Raw genomic sequence first — 27,009 nt, 5'->3', positions numbered from 1 at the left:
ATGATGAATAAGATAGCCAATGCAAAAACATAGCTCAACATTGTCAAGATCAAAGAGGAAGAGGGAATAGATGGATGATGGAAGAATTACACATGATGCATATTTACCAATTTTTGATCATGGTACTTATCCAAGGTACCACAAGGAGTGGTTTTCACCATATGACATGTTTCTTTGTCTTTACTTTTGCTACCAAGGCACCTGTTACCAAGTTTTCACTAAGACACATTTTCTTTTTTTCCTTTTTTCTATTTTCTTTTTCTTTCTAGATTTTAAGAAATAGGTCAAGCTTTTTCATGTTATATAGTGATCCTATAGGAAAAACAAGCCATGATAATCCAAGACCATAGATAAGTATACTCAAAGACTCTGATAGGGTGAAGGAAGAGAGATGGTAGTAGGATAAGTATATAGAGAATAAGAGTTTATGCTTTGAAAGGATTGTAGGAGTATGGATAGTAGGTAAGTGTAGCTTTGAAAAGATTGCATATTGGTAGTTGACAAAGTGGGGAAGATCAACATTGACACACACTTTGGAGGGTTTCAGAATTATGGAAGAATCATGGCGGAAATAGATTAAGGTTTAGCTACATGAGGTAGTACAAAATTTTTGGAAGAAGATGAAGTGGAAGAATTTGCAAGCATTTGAGGAAGATTTTTGGAAGGAAATGGAGTGGAAGCCTTTGGAATCTTGAATGTTAACTTAGATTTATGTTCAATATTCAAGTCTTTCAGGAGAGACCTATGAATCCATATAGCTTTAGATTTTCCTTTGGATACTTTATAAAAAAAATCTTCAATAATGGGTTTAGGAACCCATATTTTATTTGATTTAGCTCTTTGGGTAGTGGACCTTTGTGGTATCTTGAATATTTTTTCTCTCTTATTATTCACATGTGTCATGCCTGACCACTACTTCTGTTTAACAGTATTTTAAGACTTTACTATTTAGTGTTAGTTTCAGTTGATATGTTATCTTTCTTGCAGAACATGGTTATATTTTGTGTCATATGGTACTTGAGACTTATGATGGACGTAATTCCTATTCAGAACTATTTGTTAGCTTTGAAGGTTTCTTAGAATGTTATGATTTGAAACTATAATTGCATGCTATTTGGGTAATTGTCATGTTTGTTATGTTTCAGATTGGACGAAAACTGCATTCTGTGTTTTATTATATATTGGAAAAAAAAGTTTAATATTCCTAAAATAATACATATAACCCTAAATGGGTTTCGACTGCTTTGAAAAGGTATTATGTACATTGTTTCGTAAGCCATATATGGTGGTGGCAATGTTGAATTTCATTGTACTTGGCATGGTGAAAATGGTTCAGTTGTATTAAATGCATATTAATGAAGAATAATATCAGTGAAGTTTGGACAACCTTTTCTGTATGTGAATTGGGTTTTCTTGTTGAAATGGGTCGGATATTTGGCCGCAATGCTCTGTTCTGTATGCATCTGTGATGCACGTTACTTTGGATCAACATCATGGAGGATATTGTTAAAAGGCATTTATACTTTTGGGGCTGAGCATTGTTGGGTATTGCTTCATCAATCTTTATCTCTTTTGCATATTGGTATTTCCAGTTTTGGAAGTGTGGTTCAGATTTCTTTGCATTGGGGTTTTGGCAACGAATTTGGTTGCCGGGCATTGTGTTGAGTTTTCCATCTTCTAAAATTTGGAGGTAGGGGGGGCATTTCCTAACCTATTCCTTTACTGTTTTTGGGTGTTAATTTTGCTTGAAGGAATTGTAGAGGCTATAGTTATAAAATATACTGGTCGATACCCAAGTATGGGTGTAAGGGTTGGGCAAAAGTGCTGAGTTCTGTTTATATCCATATTTGGATATGCATTATATATATATCTGTGTTTTATGTATTGCTATTTTCTTTGGGGTTTAGCTGTGATTTCTACACCCTGTTTAGTAAAACGAGATCACTTGTGTGTTTCAACTTCATGTATTATATTGACCTACTATCATATATATGGCTTGCAACATGGATCACAGTTACACTATGAAATAAGTTATAGTTTGGGCTCGGATATTTTGTAAAAATAGTTTATACAATTACTTGTGTCGATTGTTTGTATTTACATGACTGTTACCGAGTTGAACCTGTAAGGAATTGTGCTTATTTTTTTATAAGTTTTCATGGACCATAATTATAGTTATTATATTGAATAAACTTTTATGATGATAGGGCTCTGCCATTATTATTCAGTATGTTTGAGTTTGAAGGTGTGAAACCTAGATTTGATTTATGAAATAAGGATATGGGTGCATTGTAAGCTTAACCCACTATGTATATTTTAAAAACACAGGAATTAGAAGTCATATTTGGTGTTTGAGATGTTTGAAATTGAAAACATAGATGATTTTTGAATATCTAAATGAAACCGCGGGCTGACACTACATCAAACAGTTAGTTTGAAACATAGACAATGCTAAACTAACGAATATCAATATGGTGTGATTGAGTTTTATACGTTATTGATGGACGGTTACTATTGAAGTGTTTTGTGGTTTGAGTTGATTATTAACTATTGGTAAACATATGAAATTAGGAAAATTATGGATGTTGAATTAAACGTTTATCAACATTGTATTATGATGAGAATTAAATTGGTCGATACTTGTTGATAACTGATTAGGGGTTTATGAAATGTTGTATATCTGTATGAAACTCAGGGTAGTCTTTTTGTCATATAGATAAGAAGAAAATTAAAAATAGTAGTTGCATTATAGTGATAGCATAATTTCTCATTAAGTCATTAAAAAGGTGTTAAAAAGTATCTTAATATAATAACTATTGTTTTGTTGATTTATGCATATGATCTGATTTCATTTACATTTGTATAATGTATTCTTGTGATAGTTAAAAAATGCATAACTGATGTTACTCGATGCTTAAAATGAAAATGATGAGGAACAGTATGCATGCATCTTAAAACATAGTAGTTATGGGCAGTAGCATATTGTCTAATAGTTAGTGTAAATTCTAAATTGGTATTAGCTTATGTGTTGTCCGAGAGTAGAGCTTGCAATTGGATATTGGAAATAATGTTAAATATATGATTTCATTATTAATGTTCTTTTGTATAAAAGTTTAATTAAGACTGGACCTGGAGAAGTCTGCCAGTTATGATTAAATTAGTTGAATGAGTTATGAAGCTTTCCAATGAACATTGATATGTTGTTTTGGAAATTAAAGTTTTATAAATTAGAAATCTTTTATTTTAGAGATGAATATCAGTTTATAATTGTAATGTAAGTTGTTTCAAGATTTGAGACAGAGATTGATATTTGTTTGATGATATGTCATTTAAACAAGAATATTATATGCATTTTGATTTGAATCTTGGTCATATCGGAGTTAAGTATAGATGGTTTGGTCAGCAAGAAACTAGATGTATAGTATGAAGATTCAGTAAGTATCATTGTGCTATGACAATAGTTCAATTGTATTTATGTAATCTTGATATTATAGGTTTAGATTCTGTTGTTTTTAATTATCTATATTTACCTTTGAACTTGGCAGAATAAGATGTGTTACAAATGGATTAAAGGATGTAGTATCATGTTGTATACTGATTTCATATCTGTTGTATGTACATTCCTTTATAAATCTTTTTGATGTGTATGTTAAGAATAGCTGTGATGAACGTATATCGAGGTGGCTGAATTTGGTTTATCATTTTCAGTTAATTAATTTAGTGATAATTTTAAAATAAATTGGGTGGGTTAATTACATATGAAAGATAATTGGCCTTACCTAGGACTTAAACCTATATGGTTAAGTATGAAGAACAAGGCATACCTCTATTCTATCATTGACAAGTATAATAGAGAATACCGTTATGTGTTGACTATGAGCATACCATATATGGATGTAGAATATTAGTGCCATGACGATGACACCTTAGTATATATATGCTTTATTTACAGGTTATTCTTAGTGTGAGTTTAATTTTGCATGATTTAGTAAATGTTTACTTCTTGCATATTAATTTTGGAACTGCACTATGTTAAGTGTATAAGATATTTGCATTATGGTTGTGTATATGTTCATTCTAACATGTATGCAGGTGGATAACGCTTTTCAACTTAGTGTGTACTAAGCCCCCCTGTTGTGTTGTGTTGCATTTTTGTGTGTTTTCCAGGTGCTTCAAGATTGTTTAACAAGTAACCGAAGATGACTATTGAAGTTACTATTTGAAATAGCATTAGGGTCCCTATGTTGGACATAGGTGTTTAGAAATGATGTTGTACTACATTATTATACTGAACTCGATTTGTTTCAGCATCATTATGGAAACATATTTGGATGATATTATATTTCTTATTGAGGATTTTGGATTGAGAATGGTTCAATCTATGTATTTGTATTTGTATTAAGTTGATTAAAAAAATTTTATTGCATTTATGTTTTTTTTTTGTTCTTTATTTTTCAATTCATGCTTAGTGTGGCATTACAACATGTCTATTAGATGAGACATAGTGATCTTGATTTGTAAATGGATTCTTCTATTTGTTCTCAAGTTAATCATCCCAATTGCTTCCAAAAGACTTGGGATTTGTGGATGAATAAGGCTAATATGAATGGTTTAAATGGATGGATGGATGGAAATTCATCAAGGATGAGTGTCTTTGTTGATCTTGAGGCATAATGAGAGATACAGGAGTGGAAAATGTAAGAGATGAAGGAAAATAAGGCCCCAATATGGAAGAAAGGTTTGAACTTTTTCGTTTTGATGAATAAGGACCAAGGATATATTTAGGAAATGCAAAGGGATAATGAGTAGGAATATCAACATCTTTAGAGTGAGAAATGTGGCCAAGGTCATCAATAGACTCATGAGAAAATTTGATAGGATAAACATTTTTAGTAGGAGTGTTAATTGAAGCTTGAGAATAGTTTTGAAGTGGATATAGAGAAGTAGAACAAGAGGGGATATTTTGATCTTGAAAAGTTTCATTGGATAGTATAGAAAGAGCACTTTTCTCATAATTTTCAGGAAGCTCAATGGAGTTAGTGGAAGTGGTATCCTCATCATACTTAGGATATGGAAGAATGATATCTTGAAGGAGATGAAATTATTTTGGATCTTGATCTTTATTTATAGCTTAGCTTTTTGAGAATCCTCTTGACATGGAGCCACTTCTAAGGACAATGGAGAATATGAGGTTTGCATTATAGACTCTTGAAGAGATAATGAAGGACTAGATAAAGTAGGCATAGTAGGAATAGAATCACATGAAGATTGAGGATTTTTAGTCTTAGTGGTATGGAAAAGGTTTGTAGCCAAGTGAAGATTAGCCTTTTCTTTTAGAGGTAGCCCTTGAGGATAGACATAGTCAAAGGAAAAAGCATTAGGTTCTTTATTTGATGGAGTTATGTTCAAAATATTTAAAGTTTTAAGAGGTTAATGAATGTTGGAACAAGTAGGTGTCTCAAGGATACCATCACTAGAGACAGGTTCATAAACATGGTCTTGCTCAAGAGAAGTATCCTTGTCGCATGAGTCATTAGAGGTATCAACAATCCCATCATCAATAAGATCTTAGATTTTATGTTTCATCTCAATAAAATCTAAAGTACTATTCTCATTATGTCAATGATATGCACAATAAATATCCAAGAATGGGTTTCTATATAAGCTAGACATAGGAAACATGATGAGCTTGTTACCAATAAGTGTTTGCAAAATATCATCATAAGAATATTTTAAGGGAGTAAAGTTCTGTAAAAAGTATTTCTAGGATCACCAAGTGCATAGCATGCATTCATGTCTTCAAAAAAGATAGGTTAATCAAGAAAATTTAGCATAGGATTCAAGGAGGTTTTTCTTGCTAGCTCTCTAAAGATGCCTTTGGATACAAAAAATGGAGATAGGTGATGTATTGGAGTAGAATATGTAGACCTTGAAGAACATGATGACCTTAAAGAACAGAACTCGCATACATGTAATGATCTTAAGGAATATTTTTGCGAGGATGAATTTATTTCCTCTAACCTTTTCTCAAGTTTAGACTTCACTTCTCCTGAATAGGTAATTAGAAGCAAGTGAACAGATCTCCTAATCAAGGAGTGAAGTCAAGAGATCAAGGTAAAATTTTCATGAAGAAGAAGGTTATAGCAAGTTGACATAGACCAAGAAGATAGAAAATATGAACAATGATAAGACCAAAGAGCCACTTTAAGATTTATAAGCACTAGAGAGATAGAAAACAAAAGTCAATTGATGAGACTCCCCTTAGCAAGAAACATAAGCAAATGTTTAAACTTGTTGTTTTGACTTGGTTGACAAAGTTTGGCAGTAGTGGTTTGCATAGAAATTTTGATGTTCAAAAGAAAGTTTTTCAAGCAAGATAGTGACACGTAGAGTACTTCAAACAATAAAGAAAGAAACAAAGAAACCTTGCATGATACAAGCATATGCGAGGTCTGAAAATGAAAATCCTAGAACTACTATCATATGTATGTTCAAAATATTTCCATGAGTCTAGCACATTCGAGAACACATCAAGCAATATCTACCTAAAGGACATGATTCATTACTCAATACCTTGGCCCACAACTTGATTCTCCCTTGCCTCACATAAATTGGTTTACCACAATAGATATTATATTTTTTGTAGATGGGTTACCCACATCTAAAGGAACACATATTGTGAGTCAAATCTTGGGGTAATCCAAGTAGTCCACTAGGATCGATCCTTCCACCAAGATATTGAGTGAAAAATAAGAGTAACCTCTATTCTAGGTTCTTATTAAGGGCTTCCATTCATAGTACTCCTCTTTCTCATAATATGGGACACCTTATCATATGATAAGTAATGGACCTCACAGCCACAAGAGTACCTTAGGCATTCTCACCTAGTGATTTCCTCATGGTCACAATCCCACAAGTACTTCCACTAGATAAATACAAGTACTATGTATACCAAGGTTTCATGTCCTTGATATCTTTGAGTTCATAGTGGATTGGAAGAGTTAGGTTTTCTTTTCCTCACTTGGGTCATTCCTCTTGATCTCTCAAGAGAAGGCCTGCTAAAGGATTCTAGACTAAAAAAGATGACTAACACCAAGAACCAAGGTTACAAGGGTTTACACCAATGCAATCCAAGCTCCTAATTCTTCCTCATGACATGCCAAGAAAGTTAATGTACCCCTCACTCCACCTTGGCATATCAAATGGGTCAAGATTTCTAATTCACTTAAAGGTAAAGAGCACACTCTCCTACCAAGTGACAAGATTTAGTAAAGCAAGTAATTATGTGCCTATGCAAAAATTAAATATAACTTAAATTAGGAAAGCACAATAGACACATGAAAGCATGAAATTATATGCATATACATATCTATATACATACATACATATATATATATATATATATATATATATATATATATATATATACACAAATATATACATATATGTATGTATGTATATATGTTTATATACATACATATATACATACATATACATATATGTATATATGTATGTATATATATATGTATATATGTAAGTATATATGTATGTATGTTTGTATATATATATATATATATATGTATATACATATATGCATATATATACATATATATATATATATATATATATACATATATATATATATATATATATATACATACATACATACATATATATCTATATATATACATACATATTGTGAGGCCTCACCCTGACCTATTATAGCGTGGATGTTTTATGTACATTTTGATATTTGAGACCTTGATATTTTGACAGATTGAGATAGATAGTGGTTTTTCCTTATCTATGGATTTGATACTATAGTAGCATCTTACATGGTTATATGCACAAAGAAACTTGTTATTGTATAGGAAATGTTCGAATATATTTGGGTGTAGTTTTATGACATGATGTAATTAGATTTTGATGTAATGCAAAATGTTAGTTTGCTTTTGAAAAATTTCAGTGTAAGGATGAATAGTAATTTGATTATGATGCTTATGATATACAAATTTGGATACCTTAACATTTTGAGTGGAATAAATTGAAGGTGTAAGAAAGGATATTTAATTTGAATTATACTCATATGGATATTATTGTTATTTGCATTTACGTTATGTATGTTTATTTGATTCCTTGGACTACTAATGCTCGAGTTTGATGTGCAAGAAGATGAACCATGGAAACTTAATGGGGAAACAAGGTATAGACACATGTTTAATGACTTTGCCAAGGTGAATCTTTGTAAGATTCATAAACCTCATTGTGATGTGCTTATTTCATGAACGTGTGATGTATGTGTGTGGTATGTTTCTCATGTGTAGATTTTGAATGTATTATGGGTGACGTTTTAGTGCATTTTGTGTGTGTCGCTTGACACTTGTACTTGTTATGTGAAATGACATGTTATTCATCAATGGATCATGTGGCCACCTTATTCCATCTTATATGCGTCAAGTGAGGAATTTGATTATTGCCTTAGTTAGAAGAGGACAAGGTTGTCACTTTTGGAATTTTTTTTTTTGAAATTTGACTTACCTAGCTTTAGGAGGGTCATAAAGTAACTTTAAGGTAAATTGTGATTAAAATTAACCTTACCCATGTTAGTACTATAGGCTAGGGAGTTATTAATGACCTCTATGGTGTCTAGTGGACCTTAGAGACACCATGAAAATGACATTCTTCATTGAATCCGAAAACAAGAGGGTTATAAATAGAGGCATGGCTCACTTGGCAACTCTCTACTTTTAGAGACTAATAGGGTTTGAAGAAGGAGGAGGGAGCTCTACCACAATTATTCGTTGCCTTGCTTGGAGGAAGGTTGCTATCATGATCCATGAAGCTTCTTCATTTTCCATGTAGATTAGAAATGGTGTTCTTCATTTCATGGTGGAATTGTGGTGTCTTGTGGTGTATTTGTGAATAGAGCTTTGTTGTGTGTTGCATGTGGGTAGTGTTGTGTGAGTCTTTCTTGATTTTTTTGTTCCTATTATATGTCTTTTGAATTGGGTGTGAGGCATCACTCACCCTTGGGAGAGAAGAGATGCCTGGGGTGAAGGGGTTAGTTGGGCTCACAAATTGAGTTGAGGAATCCTCCCTTGTGTGGAGATGGTTGTATATGTTCTATGGAATGTGAATGATCTTGCTCACTTGCATCTTGGGAGGTATAAGGAGGCATGTAGAAGGGAGAATGTTGATTGCCCCGAAAGGGCATTTCGATATTGAAAGAGATGTGTATTTTGTGAATAAAGGCTATGTAAATCCTCCTCATGATGAGAGCCCACCTTCACCCTATTCTTGATTCATTTGTTGAATCTTTGTGCAAGGCCTTGGGATGGGATGTGTTGAGAGTATATTGTGTAAATCCTATCAATTTATTGTGAATATGCATGGCATGTGAATCTGTAGCATGAAACTATTTATACCTTGTTTCCCCGAGCTCGGTGGGTGGCCTCCTTGAGGCCTAGGTTGGGAGGTGAGCCTCCATGGTTCCCAATTTGTCTTTCTTTTGTAGGTTTTCACTGGAAGAGTTTGGAAATTTAATGGTCAAGAAGTTCATTGGTTGCATGGAGAAAGACACCTTTATGGTTGGTGTTAAATGGAGAAGTGAGCTCCATCTTATGATGAGTATTCATTGTGTAGCAATGTGTTATCAATGGCTTCATGTAGAAGGGTTTTGAGATATCTTGTTGTGTGCTTCTTCATTATGTAGTTTGTGTAATGTTTCCACCACCTTGTGATTATAGATATGGTGGTGATTTTGATATTGGTTTATCATTGCTTAAATTTTGGTACATGTTAAGAAAAGAATTTGTATCACGTTAAATCATGGAGAATGAACTGAGCATTAGTATTTGATACCTTCAGTTTCTCAAATTGCATGGGAATAAGATTAGTTGTAGATGTTCTATATTGGAAGTAAATTTTATTATTAGACATACATTGGATAATGAAGGAATGGTAGATAGTATACTTGTTGAGACTAGATGAAAAAGAAGTTTCCTTAATGTAAACTTGATGCTCTGAAAACTAGTTCAAGAAATCTTGAGTTTTTATTGTAAATAAGATTGTTTCTTTGATAACAGTATATTAGATGTTTATGTTAAACTATTAGTTAAAAATAGATGTTGATGTGCAATGTAGCACTAGACCATTGTAAATCCAACTAGACAATAAGTAAGTTAAAAGAGACCTAGAGTTGCATAAATTACATTTTGGAAAATGTATGGTAGATAAAAAAATAGACTCATTCTATTACAGATTAATAAAATAATAAACCCTCCAAAAATAAAAAATTAATATTTGGTTTGTCAAGTAAAAGTAAACTATTTCAAAAGAAAACAAACTTTAATGTAATAAAATTAAAACTTAGCCTACACTAGATGTGACTCTATATTCAATATAAATTAAATGATAAAAAAATATTAATTATAATTTCTAACCCAAAGACCTGACACAATAAAAGTGGAGGAAAACAATATATATATTATTTATGTGTTTACCTCATCTCAACTTAGAGTAATACTAATAAAACAACACTTTTCTTTAAAATAAAGGGGTACACTTGCAGTGCCCACCTACCTTGCTGACCACCCCTCCAATCACATCTAGTCCAACATTAATTCTGACAAAGTATTTCCTCCTAGGTGACTCATGCTTTGGAAAAAGCTTGTGAGGAAGTTTGCTAAGTCTTTAAGTCCTTGTCATGGATTTGACAATTGTCACATCCCTTACCTTGACCTAGGCACCTAGAAGCTTATTGCTGAACTTAACACTTTAAATAAATTTTGCCTTCTCTATGCAGCACATCATAGGAAGTACTTTCTAGGTTGTCATCAATAATGATGAAGTAGAAGTCGACCTGCATGGGAAATGATGGAGTCAAGTTAAAGCTTAACTATCCTTGACTTAAACAAAAACATGTGAGCTTGGAAATTTTCCCCCCCACATGCACTGGAATCAGCACCCCCTCAGTAAATACTAAGTCTAATTTTCTTGCTTAGCTATTAGTGAAGGGATGGGGTTAATAAAGTCAAAGAATTATTTATGTAGGGGTAAGAAATCTAAGTTCATCAACATAGGTGGGTTTCTGGAAAAGAGTAAGTGGATTTAATTGGTTGGGCTAATTTCTTGTTTATTCAAATTTCTTTTAATTAACTTATGTTGATTTAAAATGTGATAACTTAAGGTTTTATATATATATATATATATATATATATATATATATATATATATATATATATATATATATATAGCCTTACAAACAAACTTAGTAGCCCTTTTATCTTTAACAAACATTCTTTTGTTTTGTTTTGACGAGTGTGAAATGCCTACAAAATAATAGGGTGAGGGCATAAAAAAAGAGTAAGAAATGATAAAGTGGTTAGTTTCCTTAAAAATCCAAGTTGTCTTCCAATCAAGCATATATAAAAAAGTGCAACACACACACACACACACACACACACACACACACACACACACACACACACACACACACACACACAACCCTCCAAACAAACATTAGTAGCCCTTTTATCTTTAACTAATGTTCTTTTGTTTTGTTTTGACAAGCAAGTGTGAAACCCCTACAAAACAATAGGGTTAGGGCATAAAAAAGAAAGTAAGAAATGCAACATAAAGTGGTTAGTTTCCTAAAAAAATCTAAGTTTTCCTCCAATCAAGCATATATAAAAAAAGTGCAAACTAATCACAAATGCTCTCTTTTTTACATTTTATTTTTGACCTAGTCAACAAAATTTGATTTTTTTTCTATTATTTAAGATCCAAAAAAAGAAATGAAAAGAAGAGACCCCTTCTAAAAACCAGAGATATTTCCAACAATGAAAGAAATTCAGCAATATCTCTTCATTTGTTCCCTAGGGACTCATTTTCCCAAAATAGACTAGTTTTTTCAAATTGAGTTATTAAGCTCTAATATGAAAACACAAAGAACTAACCCTCTATTTAATTTAAATAGCTTTCCAAAACTGTAAATATTTCCAAAAAAATTATTGATTTGTAACCTGAAATGTTTTTTTATGAAAAAGAAAGCAAAAAATATAATGGGTGCAAATCAACTCAAAACAATCTAAAAATTGGACTAAGACATCTCTGATGCATCTCTAACCTACCAAAAAAAAAAAGATTTGAAATCCAAACAATTTAGAAGATATGATCAAATCAAAAAAAATCTATAGTTTTGTCCTTCAAACCAATCTACATAAGGGTTAGCCTTAAAACCAAAGTGGAAAACCTACAAAACTACTTGATTATATTTAAAAAGTTGTTGTAAAATACCAAAAATGATAATGCAACTAAAATGCAAGCAAGAAAATGGAGTTAAAAATTTAGTTCAAGCCCCATGGTGGGATCAAAAAATGTACACTTAGTTTGTGCACTTCTCTAAACCCTTCTATCCAAGATATCCCATAGATTGGAACACTCAAATGTTGACTTAGAGCTCCCTAGTCATGGAGTACAAGAGGCATATAATAGGCATGAGGTGAGCTCTCAAATGAGCCTTAGAGATGCAACCCTTTCCAGTAAACCATGAAATGGGAGGTTCTTGAGACAAGAGCAAGAATGCAAGTGTCCAAGAGAACCCTCAAACATGAAATACAAGAATGAAATATGCTAATATGAGTGCAAGGATGAAACTAAGCCAAAATAGATGAATGTATTACAACCATTGCTAATTAGACTATGTGAGATATGATATAACAAAGGAAATTAAGCTATGCCAGATGAATTGAAGCTAAGATGGAGTATGAAAGAATGAGACAAGAAGCAAGAAGTTCTCTACAAGTGCTCTCAAGAAAACATATCAAGAAACCTACATCATAAAAATACTCAGAAATTGGATCCTTTGAGGAGAGAGATCTCCCTAGAAAATATTTATGGACAGTTGAAGCTCTCCCTTTTAGAGATGTATGGATAGTTGAGATCAAGATCAAGGGTGTAGCTTGACTTTTGGCATGATCCATGTGTAAGAGCAAGTTAACCAATGAAAATGAGTTGACTTTTCATGTGAGAGAAAAGACTTTTCTTTTAATTTGAAAATAGGAAACATGTTTTTGTGTTCACATTAAGTAGGTTAGAAGAATGGGGTCTTTAATTTAATTAAAAGGGGACATGTTCTTTTAATCAAATTTGGACTTAGGATATTATAGTCAAACTACTTGTTAAAATCAAATAAATTGATTTTTAGCAATTTGTCCTAGATAAATGATAAAATAATTTAGCCAAAATACTGAGAAGGGGGATAATAGTATAGATGACCATTTTTGGGTGATTACACATGATATACCTCTACTTGAGAATGAAATCATGACCCTTTACAAAGGATCTCAATCAACTCTTCTCTTTGTTGTATTGTTGTTGGTGAATTTGAAGGTTATGAATGGTTTATCCCACATAACAATGTCATGTATGCTAAGGCTTGTCATATACATCATTATAGTCTATAAAAGGTAAAATATGTACAATTAATATTTTTTATACTAACAACTTATGATTTTTTTGTAGATTGATAGGTAAGTTTTTGTTACTACCATCAGATGATCTCCCTTGTGTGTGCCAAGAATTATGTGCTACTATGAAGCATATTGGAATGGAGTATCAAGAAATAGATGCTTGTCCTAAAGATCATGTTATTTATCATAAAGAACATGAACATGCAACAGAATGCCCTGAATGTCATACAAGTAGATATCAAGATGATCAAGTGATGAAAAAGATGTCTTACAAGGTTCTTTATTACATCCCCATTATTCCACATCTTAAACAATTATTCAAGTGTAGTAGCTTGGAACAATCTATGGATTATCATGCATGTAATAGAAGTTGAGAGGACATTATTTGAATGCCTATGGATGGTTCAACATTGATGGACATAGAGGAAAAGTGGCCACACTTTAAAGAAGAACCTTAAAATCTCAGGCATTCTCTAGCAACTGATGATGTTAATCCATTTGGAGAGATGAGATTTTTTTACTCGACGTGGCCTATTTTTCTTATCAACAATAACCTTCCTCCGTGGATGTCAATAAAGAGGGAGCACATTATGTTGGCAATGATTATTCCAAGTATTTTATTATTTTATAGTTATCTACATGTAATTATAAATCTTGGAGTTAAATGACCACAATAATTATTTGATTTTGTTCATTCAACTAGGTAATTACAAGTGAAAGATAGGAATGTATATCTTGCACATATTATTGATGAGTTATTGGTGTTATGGAATGGTTTCACTATGTATGATATCTCTAGACCAATTGGACAAAAACATTTTCAATTCTATGCAATGTTTTTATGGACAATTCATGAAGCCCCAAGGTTGATATATTTATGTGGTATATTATGGTGAATTATAGTTGTACGTGATAATTCTAATTCTAAAAATTAACATATTTAGTCCAAATGTATCGTTATCTTTTAGGCCTTCAAACAAAGGGAAAATTTGCATGTCCAATGTGTGGTCCAAAGATGAAATCTTATCATTTCAAAAGTTTAAGAAAGTAGGTGTTTGATGAGTATAGGAACTTCCCCCAAATAAATCATAAGTATCTAAGTGAGAAAAAAAATATTTTCAAAGGGAAAGAAGAGACAACATCAAAGCCATGAAGAATGACACCTTGCCTACGGTAGTTGGAATATAATATACTTTGAGGTAATGTTGCTCCACCTAATGGTTTATGTTTTCAAATTATATATTTTGATTTTGTTTTGTTAGCCAATTATATAATTGATGATAATGAAGGTTGTCAAGGTATCACTAACCACCTTCCAAAGGGACTAAAACATTATCCCAAATAATTTAGTAGCCTTCCCTACTATGAGAAACTAAAAATTATGCATTTTTTTGATACTATGCATATTGGAAATAATGTAACAAAGACAATATGAAAAATATTGGATGGAAGGCATGACAAAGAAAAATTGCCAAAATTTGTAGAGACATTCATGATTCCAATGATGCAATGAAAAATATCATTGAATCAAATAGCAATGAAGACCAGATTAATGCAAGTTCCCTTCCTTGGCTATTAATGGAGTAGCAAAGTAATGTCATAGAAGAAGTCATTTGAAAAAATTGATTTCCTACAAGATTTTTTATGAATATAAGCAATCCCATATCAAATAAAAGTGAATTTGGGTAAGGGTTGAAAATGCATGATTGGCATACCTTCATCAAGGTAAGTCACAGTCTTTTTTATTTACAATATATTTGTGAATCTGCATTCAATTTTCATTGTATTATGTTAGAAATGAATGAAATGATTAGTTTATAATTTTTGTAGTATGTGCTACCCTTATTGTTCCTAGAGAACTTTGACAATAATATCAAACAACTGATATAAGATCTTGGAAAATACATGAGGTAAGTAGTGATGTTTGTTTAATATATCAAACAATAATACTAAACAAGTAATATATTGTGAAGTTTCATATTTATATATTTTCATGTCTTGAATCCCTTGTTGGTGGTTTTCATCTAATGAAATTCATAAAGAAGATATAAATATTGGAAGAAAATAATTCTTCGAAAAATGTGTGAAATGAAAAAGTGTTTGCTTTCAACTCTTTTCAATGCACAAGACACTATCTCATACACCAAGTTGAGGAGATTGAATTGTGTGGACCTGTATAGCCTAGGTCAATGTGGATGGTTGAGAGACACTTGAAATTTTTGAAGGATTTGGTTTGACAAAGAGCACGTCTTAAGGGTTCTATGGTTGAGGGATATATGGTATACCAGATAATGGTGTATGTTACTCAATATCTTCCTAATCTTATAGAAAAGACCCATATAAATTGCATTTGGGATCTTGACACCATAAAAAAAATTGAAGGGGAGTACTTGTTGGGGAATGCTAGATTTATGAAAGTGAAAGGTAATAAATTATGAGATTTTATTACAGTTAATTAATTCTTAATCTTTAAAATAAATCTGATGTAAGTCATCTATTTACTTTTGTACATATGCTAAAGAGTGGGATGCAATACATTTGTTTATTGAAAATACTCAAGATTGGATGACAGTATAGATTGAATGAAATCAACATTCTAGTCATGTATTAAAATGGTAATCAATGTCTTCATTGGTTATACAAGCTCATTGTAATGGGGATCCTAATGTTACACAAAAGTAAATAGATTTAGCATACTGTTTAAGAGATCTCCAGGTACTAATAAATTTGTTAATCAACCGTATGTTTTTGAGCTCATGATATAGTAATTTATACATGTTTGAGATCATTGTAGGTGAAAAACCATAAGATTTTATTATGCAATGGTTATAAATTTTCCATCAAAACATTGGATGACACAAAGAGAAATTGTGATTATAGGATAAGTGCAGTCTTCAAGGTGATCAATAAATCTAGAAATGACTTACATCCTCGAGAGTCTCAAAATCAATACTATGACATTTTGGTTGAAATAATTGATTGTGACTTTAATTATTTTATATTAGTTCGCTTCATCATCAAATGGTACAGACTATGACTCAATCAAAATGATCTTGATAGAACTATTATTGAGCATGAGAATGGATTTCCAATGATTAATACAAGGTTGTTTGAGCTAGTTAGGGATAAGCCCTATGTTCTTCCAAGTGAATGTGAGAAAGTATTTTACTCAAAGGTTCCACATAAACTAGGTTGGTCATTTTTTGTTAGACATGATCCAAGAGGAAGGCCAATAAAGTATAATGTGATGGAAGAATAAGATACCAAGGAAGAGGAAGAAGTGGACCACAATCAAGAGTTAGTTGATGATGCTTGTGATGCAAATAATATTGCTACTAATCATGATGATGATGATGATGATGATGAGGAGGAGGAGGATGATGATGATGATGATGATGACGATGATGACGATGATGATGACAATGATGACCATGATGGTAGTGGTGATGATGTCGATGATGATGATGATCCTGATGATGAGATGGATGAAAAATAATATGAATGATAGGGGGTTTGATTAGCTAACACTTAAGGGGAGTTTGATTATCAATGACATGAATGAAATGTACAATTATGTGATCAATGCCTATGTTATTCAATATTGAGTTCTTCATAGATCAATGATTAATCTGATTAACTTTTCATGCACCTTTTAATGTTTATAATTCATATGTTATGTTAATATTTGATGTAATTATGAGTATATGTATCATGATTTTTTTAGCTAGCATAAGACAATTGATTTACACATGCACAAACCCAAATCCCTTTCATGAGCATCCCACACAGTCTAATGGTCATCAAGTATAAATAAGTACACCCCATACAAATTAATGTCTTTTACCATTTTAAAAATATCTCTCTCATTTCCACCTATCTTTCTTATTTCATGGACTGCATGTACCAATGAATACGTATTTTTCATATTCGTCTTCCTCATGTAAGGAAAATATAAGAATGGAAGAAGAAAGTGAGACATTTAGTATGTCTAAATTGAGGAGACTGGCTTGAGGTCAAAAGATTAAAAAGAAATTCAAAAAGTGCATGAAATTTATCCTTACTAAAGGGGGTTCATGTTCTTATGACGATGAGAGTGAAGGTGACTCCGATGTTCCCTTTAGGTACAAACATATATAGAAACAATGGGTCCTCGATGAACTTCCTCCAATAAACATTGATTTTTGTTTTATAGAGAGGATCTATCACATAGCACAATCCTCATTACATGGTTTGGGCTTAATTTCCATGGATTTAATAAAGGTCTCTTACAAGAAGGTTGTTGAATTGATGGAGCATGTCATACCTTGCAATGATTACAGTAGACATTGGATGCAGATTGTTAGATATAAAAAAGGTATGTGTAGGTATGCACTTGAGAAAAATTATATACAACAAAAAGTCAGTGAACAAAGTAAAATGGTACCTATATACATTGATAAAAGGCCAAAAGAGTTAGGGAATATTGTAGGTTTTATAAATAGTACACAACCTGCACCAACTTAGAAACAACCCAATTGCATATTTTAGGCATGCGAGGGAAATCATGTATTTATATGTCCAATAAAATCCAACGGGTGGAGGCAAAGAGCTTCTTATGTATTACAATTTGAATCACATAGATACAAACAAAGCACTATCATAGGCGAGGTGGTATGTACTATGCACATTTAAAATCAACTCCAATCAATGAATCCAACACACCATAAATTTTTTTTTACATGCTAACTTAGAATAATAATACATGTGTTTTAACATGTCTCGATAAATTTTTTAAAAAAAATGCATGGCTATAGTATGGATCAACAGCCACATGACACGTACAACGATGATGGTTCTCATGGGACTTCTTCTTCCCAACAAGTAAAACTCGTTATTGTTGTACAAATTAGATACACAAAATATGTTAATGCATATTTTTTACTATGTTTTATTCCTCACTACTATTTTGGATTGATTTTAAATATAGCACTAATAATATTATTCTCACAAATGAGTGTTGATCAGAAAAAGGGAAAGGAACAAGTAGTCCATGAGGAGCCACGGGATGAGCATGGCATGTCCCCATATTTATAAGATTTAACCAAAATTAATTAATAATAGAATAAATAATAATATAATATATTACTAGTAACATATAATCAATATGTTCATATCATATATAATCATAATGAAATCAATACGATAGAAATAATGATATGATAAAATGATATAAATAAGAATTTATAGTATATGAATAAATAAATAATTATGTAATAAATGCACAGTTATAAAATTTGAAAGTTATAACTCTAAAATAGATTATAATATATCATAATAAAAATATATTATTAACAACAAAATACTTATGAAAATATATTAATTAATAAAATATTAGGTCACTTGACTAATGGTCACAACCATTGAAACTGTTATCTTTATGGATATGTATAAGGAATGGGAGATCTTTATCTCTAGAGGATCTTAGGAAAAAGAATTAAGGAAGTATTCATCCACAGGTTTCTATATCGTATATCTACCATCATCATCTTCAGCCATTCATTATCAAGGATAAGCCCATAACCATCGAGGAGGAATTTAGAGTAGACAAACAAAAGTAATTACCAAACTAGAAGGAATCAATATTACTCAAAAAAGGGAACAATAATTGGGAGACATCCATATTCAAGGAAAGGATCTATCATCAAGAAATTATAGTTCATGTTGGACATACCATGGGTCGAGAAAGATTTGATCGATTCATCCAATCAACAGACAACTACAATAATCATAACTAAATTGTGGTGTTACTATTATATACACCAACAAGACAATATTGTTGGAAGACCCATTTGGAATAGATATGTGTTCAATTGGTCCACCTATGGTTATAAACATATATACATGCATGGGAATACATATGGATAGAATTAGTAATAGAAATAAAATAATTGGATTTCATATAATTGCACAAATATAATTAATAGTTAAGACATTCGTTCATGTAGGATAAGTTATTCAACACACAGAAAAGAGAAGCACGTAACAATTAAATGGAAGACAATACAATTAGATCAATGTCAAGAATAAATCATGCAAGAAGCTTAGTCACACACACATGTACATATGTTAATGGAAGAGCATGATAAAATAAAGTAAATTAGTTGATGATCTAGCCTGCAGTGAATGTGAATTAGAGGCTAAAATCATTACATTTTGGAATGACCATTCAATGTGACACTAGAATTCATGAACAAAATATTTTTAAACCAAATTTTGGAATGAGAAAATATGAAGATTCGAGGAACTACTGTCAAGGGTTATCAAATGACATAGATGACATATATGTAGCAGAGGTCAACCAATCATATGCAACATATTAGTATGCTATGAAGAATTAGAACAAAGAGGTCATTCAAAATAATATATAGTTTGTAGAAATATGATAATGAAGCAAGATAGTTTTTTGCATGTCCCTATGTAGGTATCATATTAGTTATTTCCGGATATGGTGTGGAAGAAATATGGTAAAGAAAAAATATATACGAGTCTTTAAATATTTGAGAACATTGTCCCTATATTAAAAGCTGGATGGATAGGGGACATTACAAGCATTCATTGCAGGCTAGATTGCCAATTGATTTACATTTTTTTATCATGCTCTTCCATTAACATATGTATGTCTATTTGTGACTAAGCTTCCTACATGATTTATTCTGGACATTGATCTGGTTGTATTGTCTTCCATTTAATTGTTATGTGCTTCCCTTTTCTATGTGCTAAATAACTTATCATATGCGAATTAATGTCTTAACTATGAATTATATTTGTGCAATTATATACAATCCAATTATTTTATTTCTATTAGTGATTATGTCCATATGTGTTCCCATGCATGCATATATGTTTATAACAATAGGTGGAGCAATTGAACACATATCTATTCCAAATAGGTCCTGCAACATTATTGTCTTGTTGGTGTATATGATAACAACACTACAATTTAGCTATGATTATTGTAGTTGTATGTTGATTGGAGGAATTGATCAAATCTTTTTGGAAATACATGACCCATGGTATGTCCAACACAAACTATAATTGCTTGATGATAGATACTTTCCTTGAATATGTATATAATTATTCCCTTTGCTAAGTAATATTGATTCCTTCTGGTTTTGTAATTACCTTTGTCTATCTACTATAAATTCCTCCTTGATGGTTATGGGCTTATCCTTTCCAGTGAATGGTTAAAGATGATGATGGCAAATATTTGATATAGAAACCTATGGATAAATACTTCCTTCAAGGAAAGAGATTTTTTTGGATGATGCTTTGTGTCAATTAATGCATATGTGAATGCATAGATTATCTTGAATATGTGGGGATTTTATTTTTTATGTTGGACATGGTACTGAATAAGTGAGAAATGAATGTCTTATTCATTGGCTTTCAAATTTCCAAAAGGATGTAGATTTATTCTCATAAATATGGAGTAAGTCTCTAATTTTCCTGTGGGTTATCAAGTTTTTCTCTAATATTTTGTTTTGTTTGTAGAATTGGATGTGTGGTTGGAGATTGTAGCATGGTAATTCTAGTTTGATGTTGATGAATGGTAGATGAATTTAATTATTACAAAATAGTGAAAATTAGGCATGCAATTTTGTTCCTACAGATGTGGCTGTCAAATATGGACAAATTGGACACTATTGATTTAAGATTTCATAGGAGGCTAGGTGAATTATAGCTCAATGTTTGTTGTCTTCATAATCAAATTATAACTTTTTATGTCATCTATGAAGGTAAGCTGAAGTGAGCTAGAGGCAGTAAGGAGAGTATGTGTAGATCCAACACCTGTGAATACTGTTGACACTAATTTTAGTATGTCAATCTCATTGGTTGCGATGAATTAGTGCATCTTTATTTTTCCTCTATCTTATTTTACTCATTACATATTTATTTTAACTTGCTAACCTACCCCAATTTTGGCTATAATTTAAACATGAAGTTGAGTTCCACAGTGGAGGAGGAAAGGAAACTTCTTTTGAAAATAATTTAATGTTATTCAAATAAAACTTAAAGAGCAATGATGATACTTACTATAATTAGAATCCATGCATCATAAAAATCTAACTACCAATAATTATAAACCATGCATTGTGCAAATTTAGGAACTTATAAACTATTGGTTAACTAAAATGTGTGGTAGAATTGGAGTGAACAAACTGCTACAAGTTGAATCATTGTTGGTGAAATGGAAGTGAACGACATCATTCTTCACTTGTGAGATTCAGGTCTTTAATCGAAGTTTCTAATATGATATATTTTTGGAGACCATTTATATATAAAGTTAGCTGAACATAATAAATAAGCCTTTAATAGTGGTTCAAATAAAGATTAGATAGATTTAATTGTCTAGACATTTTATGTGATCAAGGGAGCTGGAAGTGCACATGCATTGTCTCATTCACTATGTATAAATACAATCAGCAACCATATAGCCAAACTATAAAAACATTGAACTGACACCTGGGATTTTTTCCAATTGCAAGGTTGAATTCAAAGTTTTGTTGTTGAAAATAGATTAAAGAAGAATATTAAAGAGGGACATTGTTGAGAACATATTGATACAAGTATGATCAATATGCTTCAATCATTGCTTTTTCACTGATGTCAAACCTACTTTTTTCTGGTAAGACAACTACTTATATGATTTAAGTACTATCATTTATTTGATTGATGAAGAGGATTTGATTAAAAGATGTAACAAAAGCACTTAGAGAAAAGGTTGAGTTATGATTTTGAAAAGGAGTGCAAGAATTAGTTAAGACAATGATAACATTATGAATTGATAATCTACTTAAGGTTACAAAGGCTGGTTACACTAAGAAAGTTAAGAAGAACAAGTACACAAAAATTGTTTGCAAAGCTTGACTGAGTGGATACTAGGTGTTGAGCAAAGTCAGTGGAAGCTGAGTAGAAAATTAGTCGGAGCCGAGAAAAAGTTTATTCTAGTGTATGTCGAGAAAAATAGTAAATGCAGAGTAAATTTTAGCTGATGTTGAGCACCAATAAAATTTAGTTCATGTTGAGTAATTTCATAGAGGATGTCGAGTAACACAGTGTGTACTAAGCACCAAAAGCTAGATAATGTTGAGTGGATGCATTATTTAAAAGATCATGAATTTGATGGATTTGAACTAAAAAGTTTTTTTTCTTGAAATGTGTGAACCAGGTGGAAGACAAGGTTGACAAGCTGGTGGCATAGAATTCAAGCTAAACTATTTTTAGTCAAATTCAAAGAGGATTCAAGGAGAAGTCTCTAGAAGAGATATGGAATGTGGGGTAGATTCATTGTATCATACCTAATATGTCCTAACCCTAAATTAGATGATGAAATTGAGCAGCAAAAGATCTTAATTTTTTATTTATAGGAATAGCTAGTCAGAAGTAAAGTGTTATGTGCAAGAATTGAAGGAAGACAAGGAGTCAAGGGTTTTGCTTCATCAAGTGACCTAAGAGAAGAGTCTACATTGGCATGTTAAGAAAGAAGGCTTAAGGATATGAATTCTTGAAGGGTGAAAAAGCTATTAGAGCTATAATGTATGAAGGCCAAGTAGAATGGAGGACTTAAATAGAGATCTATAATCTACAAATGGAGTTGTAAGTAGTTATCAGATAAAACTTTACTATTACTCTCTAATAAGTGTATCAATCTAGGATAAATCCTTTGGATTAAGGTTGACCTAATAGTCATTTGTAAATATTTTAATTGGGTGACATTCCAAGTGAATGGCGTAAAGTCCTCTAACAAGGCTCACTCCTAATAGGGTGATTGAAATCCTTTAACAGGGTCACACTTAATAGTGTGTATTGTAACTTTTAACAGCATTGGCCTTTCACAGGACATCACTTCAGAAGACTGAAAAAGAGAAGCATGTTACTGGTGGTTTTTCCCAAATTGCGTTTCCACATAAATTATTGTGTCAAGTGTGTTGATGAATCTATTGTGTTTCATGTTTACATTTTTGCAAGTTGATTTGACAATAACCTACAAATTGTAAGTGATTGCATAATCTTATGGATGCATGCATGAAGACAAATGTTTATGGGTTCACTAAGTTGTTAAAGTTCTATTTTTACATCTAGACCTTAAAAAACTAATTCACCCTGCCCACCTCTCTCAATCATTCTAAAAGAATTCCAACAATTGGTATCAAAGCTATCTGCTTAAGACGACTAGTTTGAAGGTAGTAGAAGCACAAAGACCAAGATATCAAAAAGATAAGTACCAAAGCTCAATATAGATAACTTTCTTGCATGGAAAAGTTTGATGAAGCTACACCTTGGAGGACTTGGAGATCATGCACAATCTACAATTACTACTAAGCATGTTGACCCTGCTAGAGCCCCAACTGCTAAGGATATGAATAAGAAAAAAGAACATAAAAAGGAAATGTTGGAGATTACCTCTACCCTAAGCTATGCTAAATTTGATGATATCAAAGGTCTTGACAATGCAAAGAAAATGTGGCATGTATTAGCCGCCATCTATGGAGGAGACATTAATGTTCTTAGAGCCAAAGCTAAATGTCTCAGAGGTAAGTTTGATGATATGAGAATGGAAGAAGGTGAAAATATTGCTCAATATGTTGCAAGAATAAAAGAAGTTTTTAATGCAATAAGAGGAGCTAATTGTAAAATAGATGATGATACTATGCTAAGCAAAGTCTTGAGAACATTGCTGCCTATATATGCTATTAGATTTTTTACAATTCAAGAACTAAGATGCATACAAAGAAATAATCTATCACTTGAATGTCTAGTAGGTAGACTCACTACTTTTGAGCTATCTAACTTTGATAATTAAAAACCTAAAAATATTGAATCTACTTTGAAAGCTAAAGTGTCATTGAAGGAACCTAATGAGAAGAAGAAGAAGGAGGAGATAAAGTATGTGTCTAGTGATAGTGATACAAATGAGGAGGATGTAGAACAACTTGAAGCACTTGAAAGAACATTCCACAAAAGTAAAGGTAATTTCAAAGGAAAAATACCTATTATTTATTTCAATTACAATGAGAATGGTCATATTATTGTTAGATGTCCAGAGAAGAAGAACTACAAAGGTGGTGACAAGTATAGTAGTAGGAGAGATGAAGACAACAAGGACTACAAAGACAAAGGAAAAAAGTCATGCTACATTGCTGAAGAGGAAACAAAAGATGAATATGATGAACATGATGATGAAATGGTGTGTGTTACAATGAAGGAAAAATCTAATGAATGTGAGGCAATTGCACTTGCGACTTGTGTAAACAAGAATGATAGATGGATCATTGGCAATGGGTTCTCACATCACATGACTAAAGACAAAAGTAAGTTCATTACCTTAAATTGTTATGATGGAAATAGTGTGAGATTTGGTAATGATGCACCATGTTTGATAAAAGGAAAAGGTTCTATCAAGCTCACATATAAGATTCTATGTGACAATGCTTTCTATGTTGAAGGAATTAACTACAATCTCTTGAGTGTGTCACAACTGAATAATTTGGGATGTAAGGTTGAGTTTGAAAATAAGATTGCTATGATATATGACACAAATGGAAGACTTATTTGAAAGGGTGATCAAACTAGGAGTAATCTATTCTATCTTGATATAAAGGATGCTACTTGTCTAGTTATAAAATTTGATAATGTGTGGATGTGGGACAAGAAGTTATGTCATGTCAATTTTGATAACTTGGTTAGTATCAGTAACATGATAAAGGTTAGAGGTTTGCCTAAGTTAAAGAAGCTTGATAATATAATGTGGAAACAATGTCAGCTAGGAAAAATGACAAAGTCAAGTTTTAAGACTAAAACTCATACCTCTAAAGAAATATTAGAGATTGTTTATATTGACTTGTGTGGACCAATTAAAGTGGAAAGTTGCGAAGGATGTAAGTACATTATATTGTTTGTTGATGATTATTCTAAAATGATGACAGTTATGTTTTTGAAAAAAAAATTAATGCTTTCTGAATGTTTAAGTGATACTTAGCAAGAGTTGAGAAGGAAACAAGTAAAAGTCTCAAGGGTTTAGGATATGACAGAGGAGGATAGTTCACATCAAGTGAGTTTGAGATGTTTTGTAATGACAAAGGAATCAAAAGATAGACGTCTACCCCTAGAACCCCTGCACAAAATAGAATTACTGAAAGAAGGAATAAATCAATAATGGATTGTGCTAGAATACTAATGATGGAGAAAAATGTTGCTTTGAAATATTGGAGATGAGTTGTAAGTACAATTGTCTATACTTTGAACTGTGTACAAGTCAAGAAAGGTACTCATTCAACACCTTTTGAATTATGGTATGGATACTCACCCAATGTAAAATATTTTAAGGTACATGGAAGAAAGCATTACATTCTTAAAGACTTTAGGAATGGTAAACTAGATGCAAAAAATGAAGAAGGTATATTCCTAGGATATTCTACAAGAAGTAAAGCTTTTAAGCGTTTGAATACTAACACTAACCAAGTTGTGGAAAGTGCAAATGTGAACTTTGATTAATATACAAAAGTATATGAGGCTGAACCTATGAAAGAACTAGAAGAATACAAATCATATATATACTCTTATAAAGGTATACTTGCTAAAAAAGATTCTACAAATAAAGTTACAAACCAACAAAAAGTTTCAGTGACTACTGAATCTCATACTATGAATGTCAAGTTGAATTTAGGAACCAAGCTACATTTAGATGCCAAGTTACTGAATGAAGTTGAAGCACATTTAGATTTTGAGATTAGTAGAAATTCTAAGTTACTAAATAGAGATGTACACATCAATTTCGAAGATGAAAGACAAATTGAAGAAACAAGAGCTAAACCAAGATTGTCCAAATATGTTAAGAGACATCACCCTACTACACAAATTATTGGAGATAAAGATGCAAGACCAATGACAAGAAAAATATTGAGAAGTGATACATGTTTTTTGAGCATGAAAGAACCTAAATCAATGAGAGATGCATTGGAAGATGTAGATTGGAGTAAAATCATGGAAGAAGAGATTGAACAAAATTGAGAAAAACAAAACACGAACTTTAGTTCCTAGATCAAAAGACAAAAATGTGATTGGCACCAAGTGAGTATTCATAAACATGCTAGATGAAAACGGTGAAGTCACAAGGAACCAGGCAAGATTAGTTTGTAAAAGATATGCACAAGAAGAAGGAATTCACTATGGAGAGACATTTTCTATAGTTGCTAGATTGGAAGGAGTAAGAACATTACTTACTTATTCTGCATACAAAGGCTTCAAAGTTTATCAAATGGATGTTAAATTTGTATTTCTAAGTGGCATATTAGAGGAAGAAGTTTATGTAGAATAGCTAGAAGGTTTTGTTGATGTTAACAATAAGAACATGGTATGTAGATTACACAAAGCTATATATGGTTTGAAACAAGCACCAAGAGCATGGTATGAGAGACTTCATAAGTATCTTCTGAAGATTGGATTTGAAAGGACTAGTGATAATAGAAATTTTTACATAAAGATAGAGAAAGGAAAA

The sequence above is a fragment of the Cupressus sempervirens genome, chromosome 7 (genome assembly GCF_028749045.1).
Source record: "Cupressus sempervirens isolate cs-2001-9-10 chromosome 7, ASM2874904v1, whole genome shotgun sequence".
Lineage (NCBI taxonomy): Eukaryota > Viridiplantae > Streptophyta > Pinopsida > Cupressales > Cupressaceae > Cupressus > Cupressus sempervirens.
The sequence above is the reverse complement of the archived record's forward strand: the minus strand, read 5'-3'. Positions refer to the sequence as shown.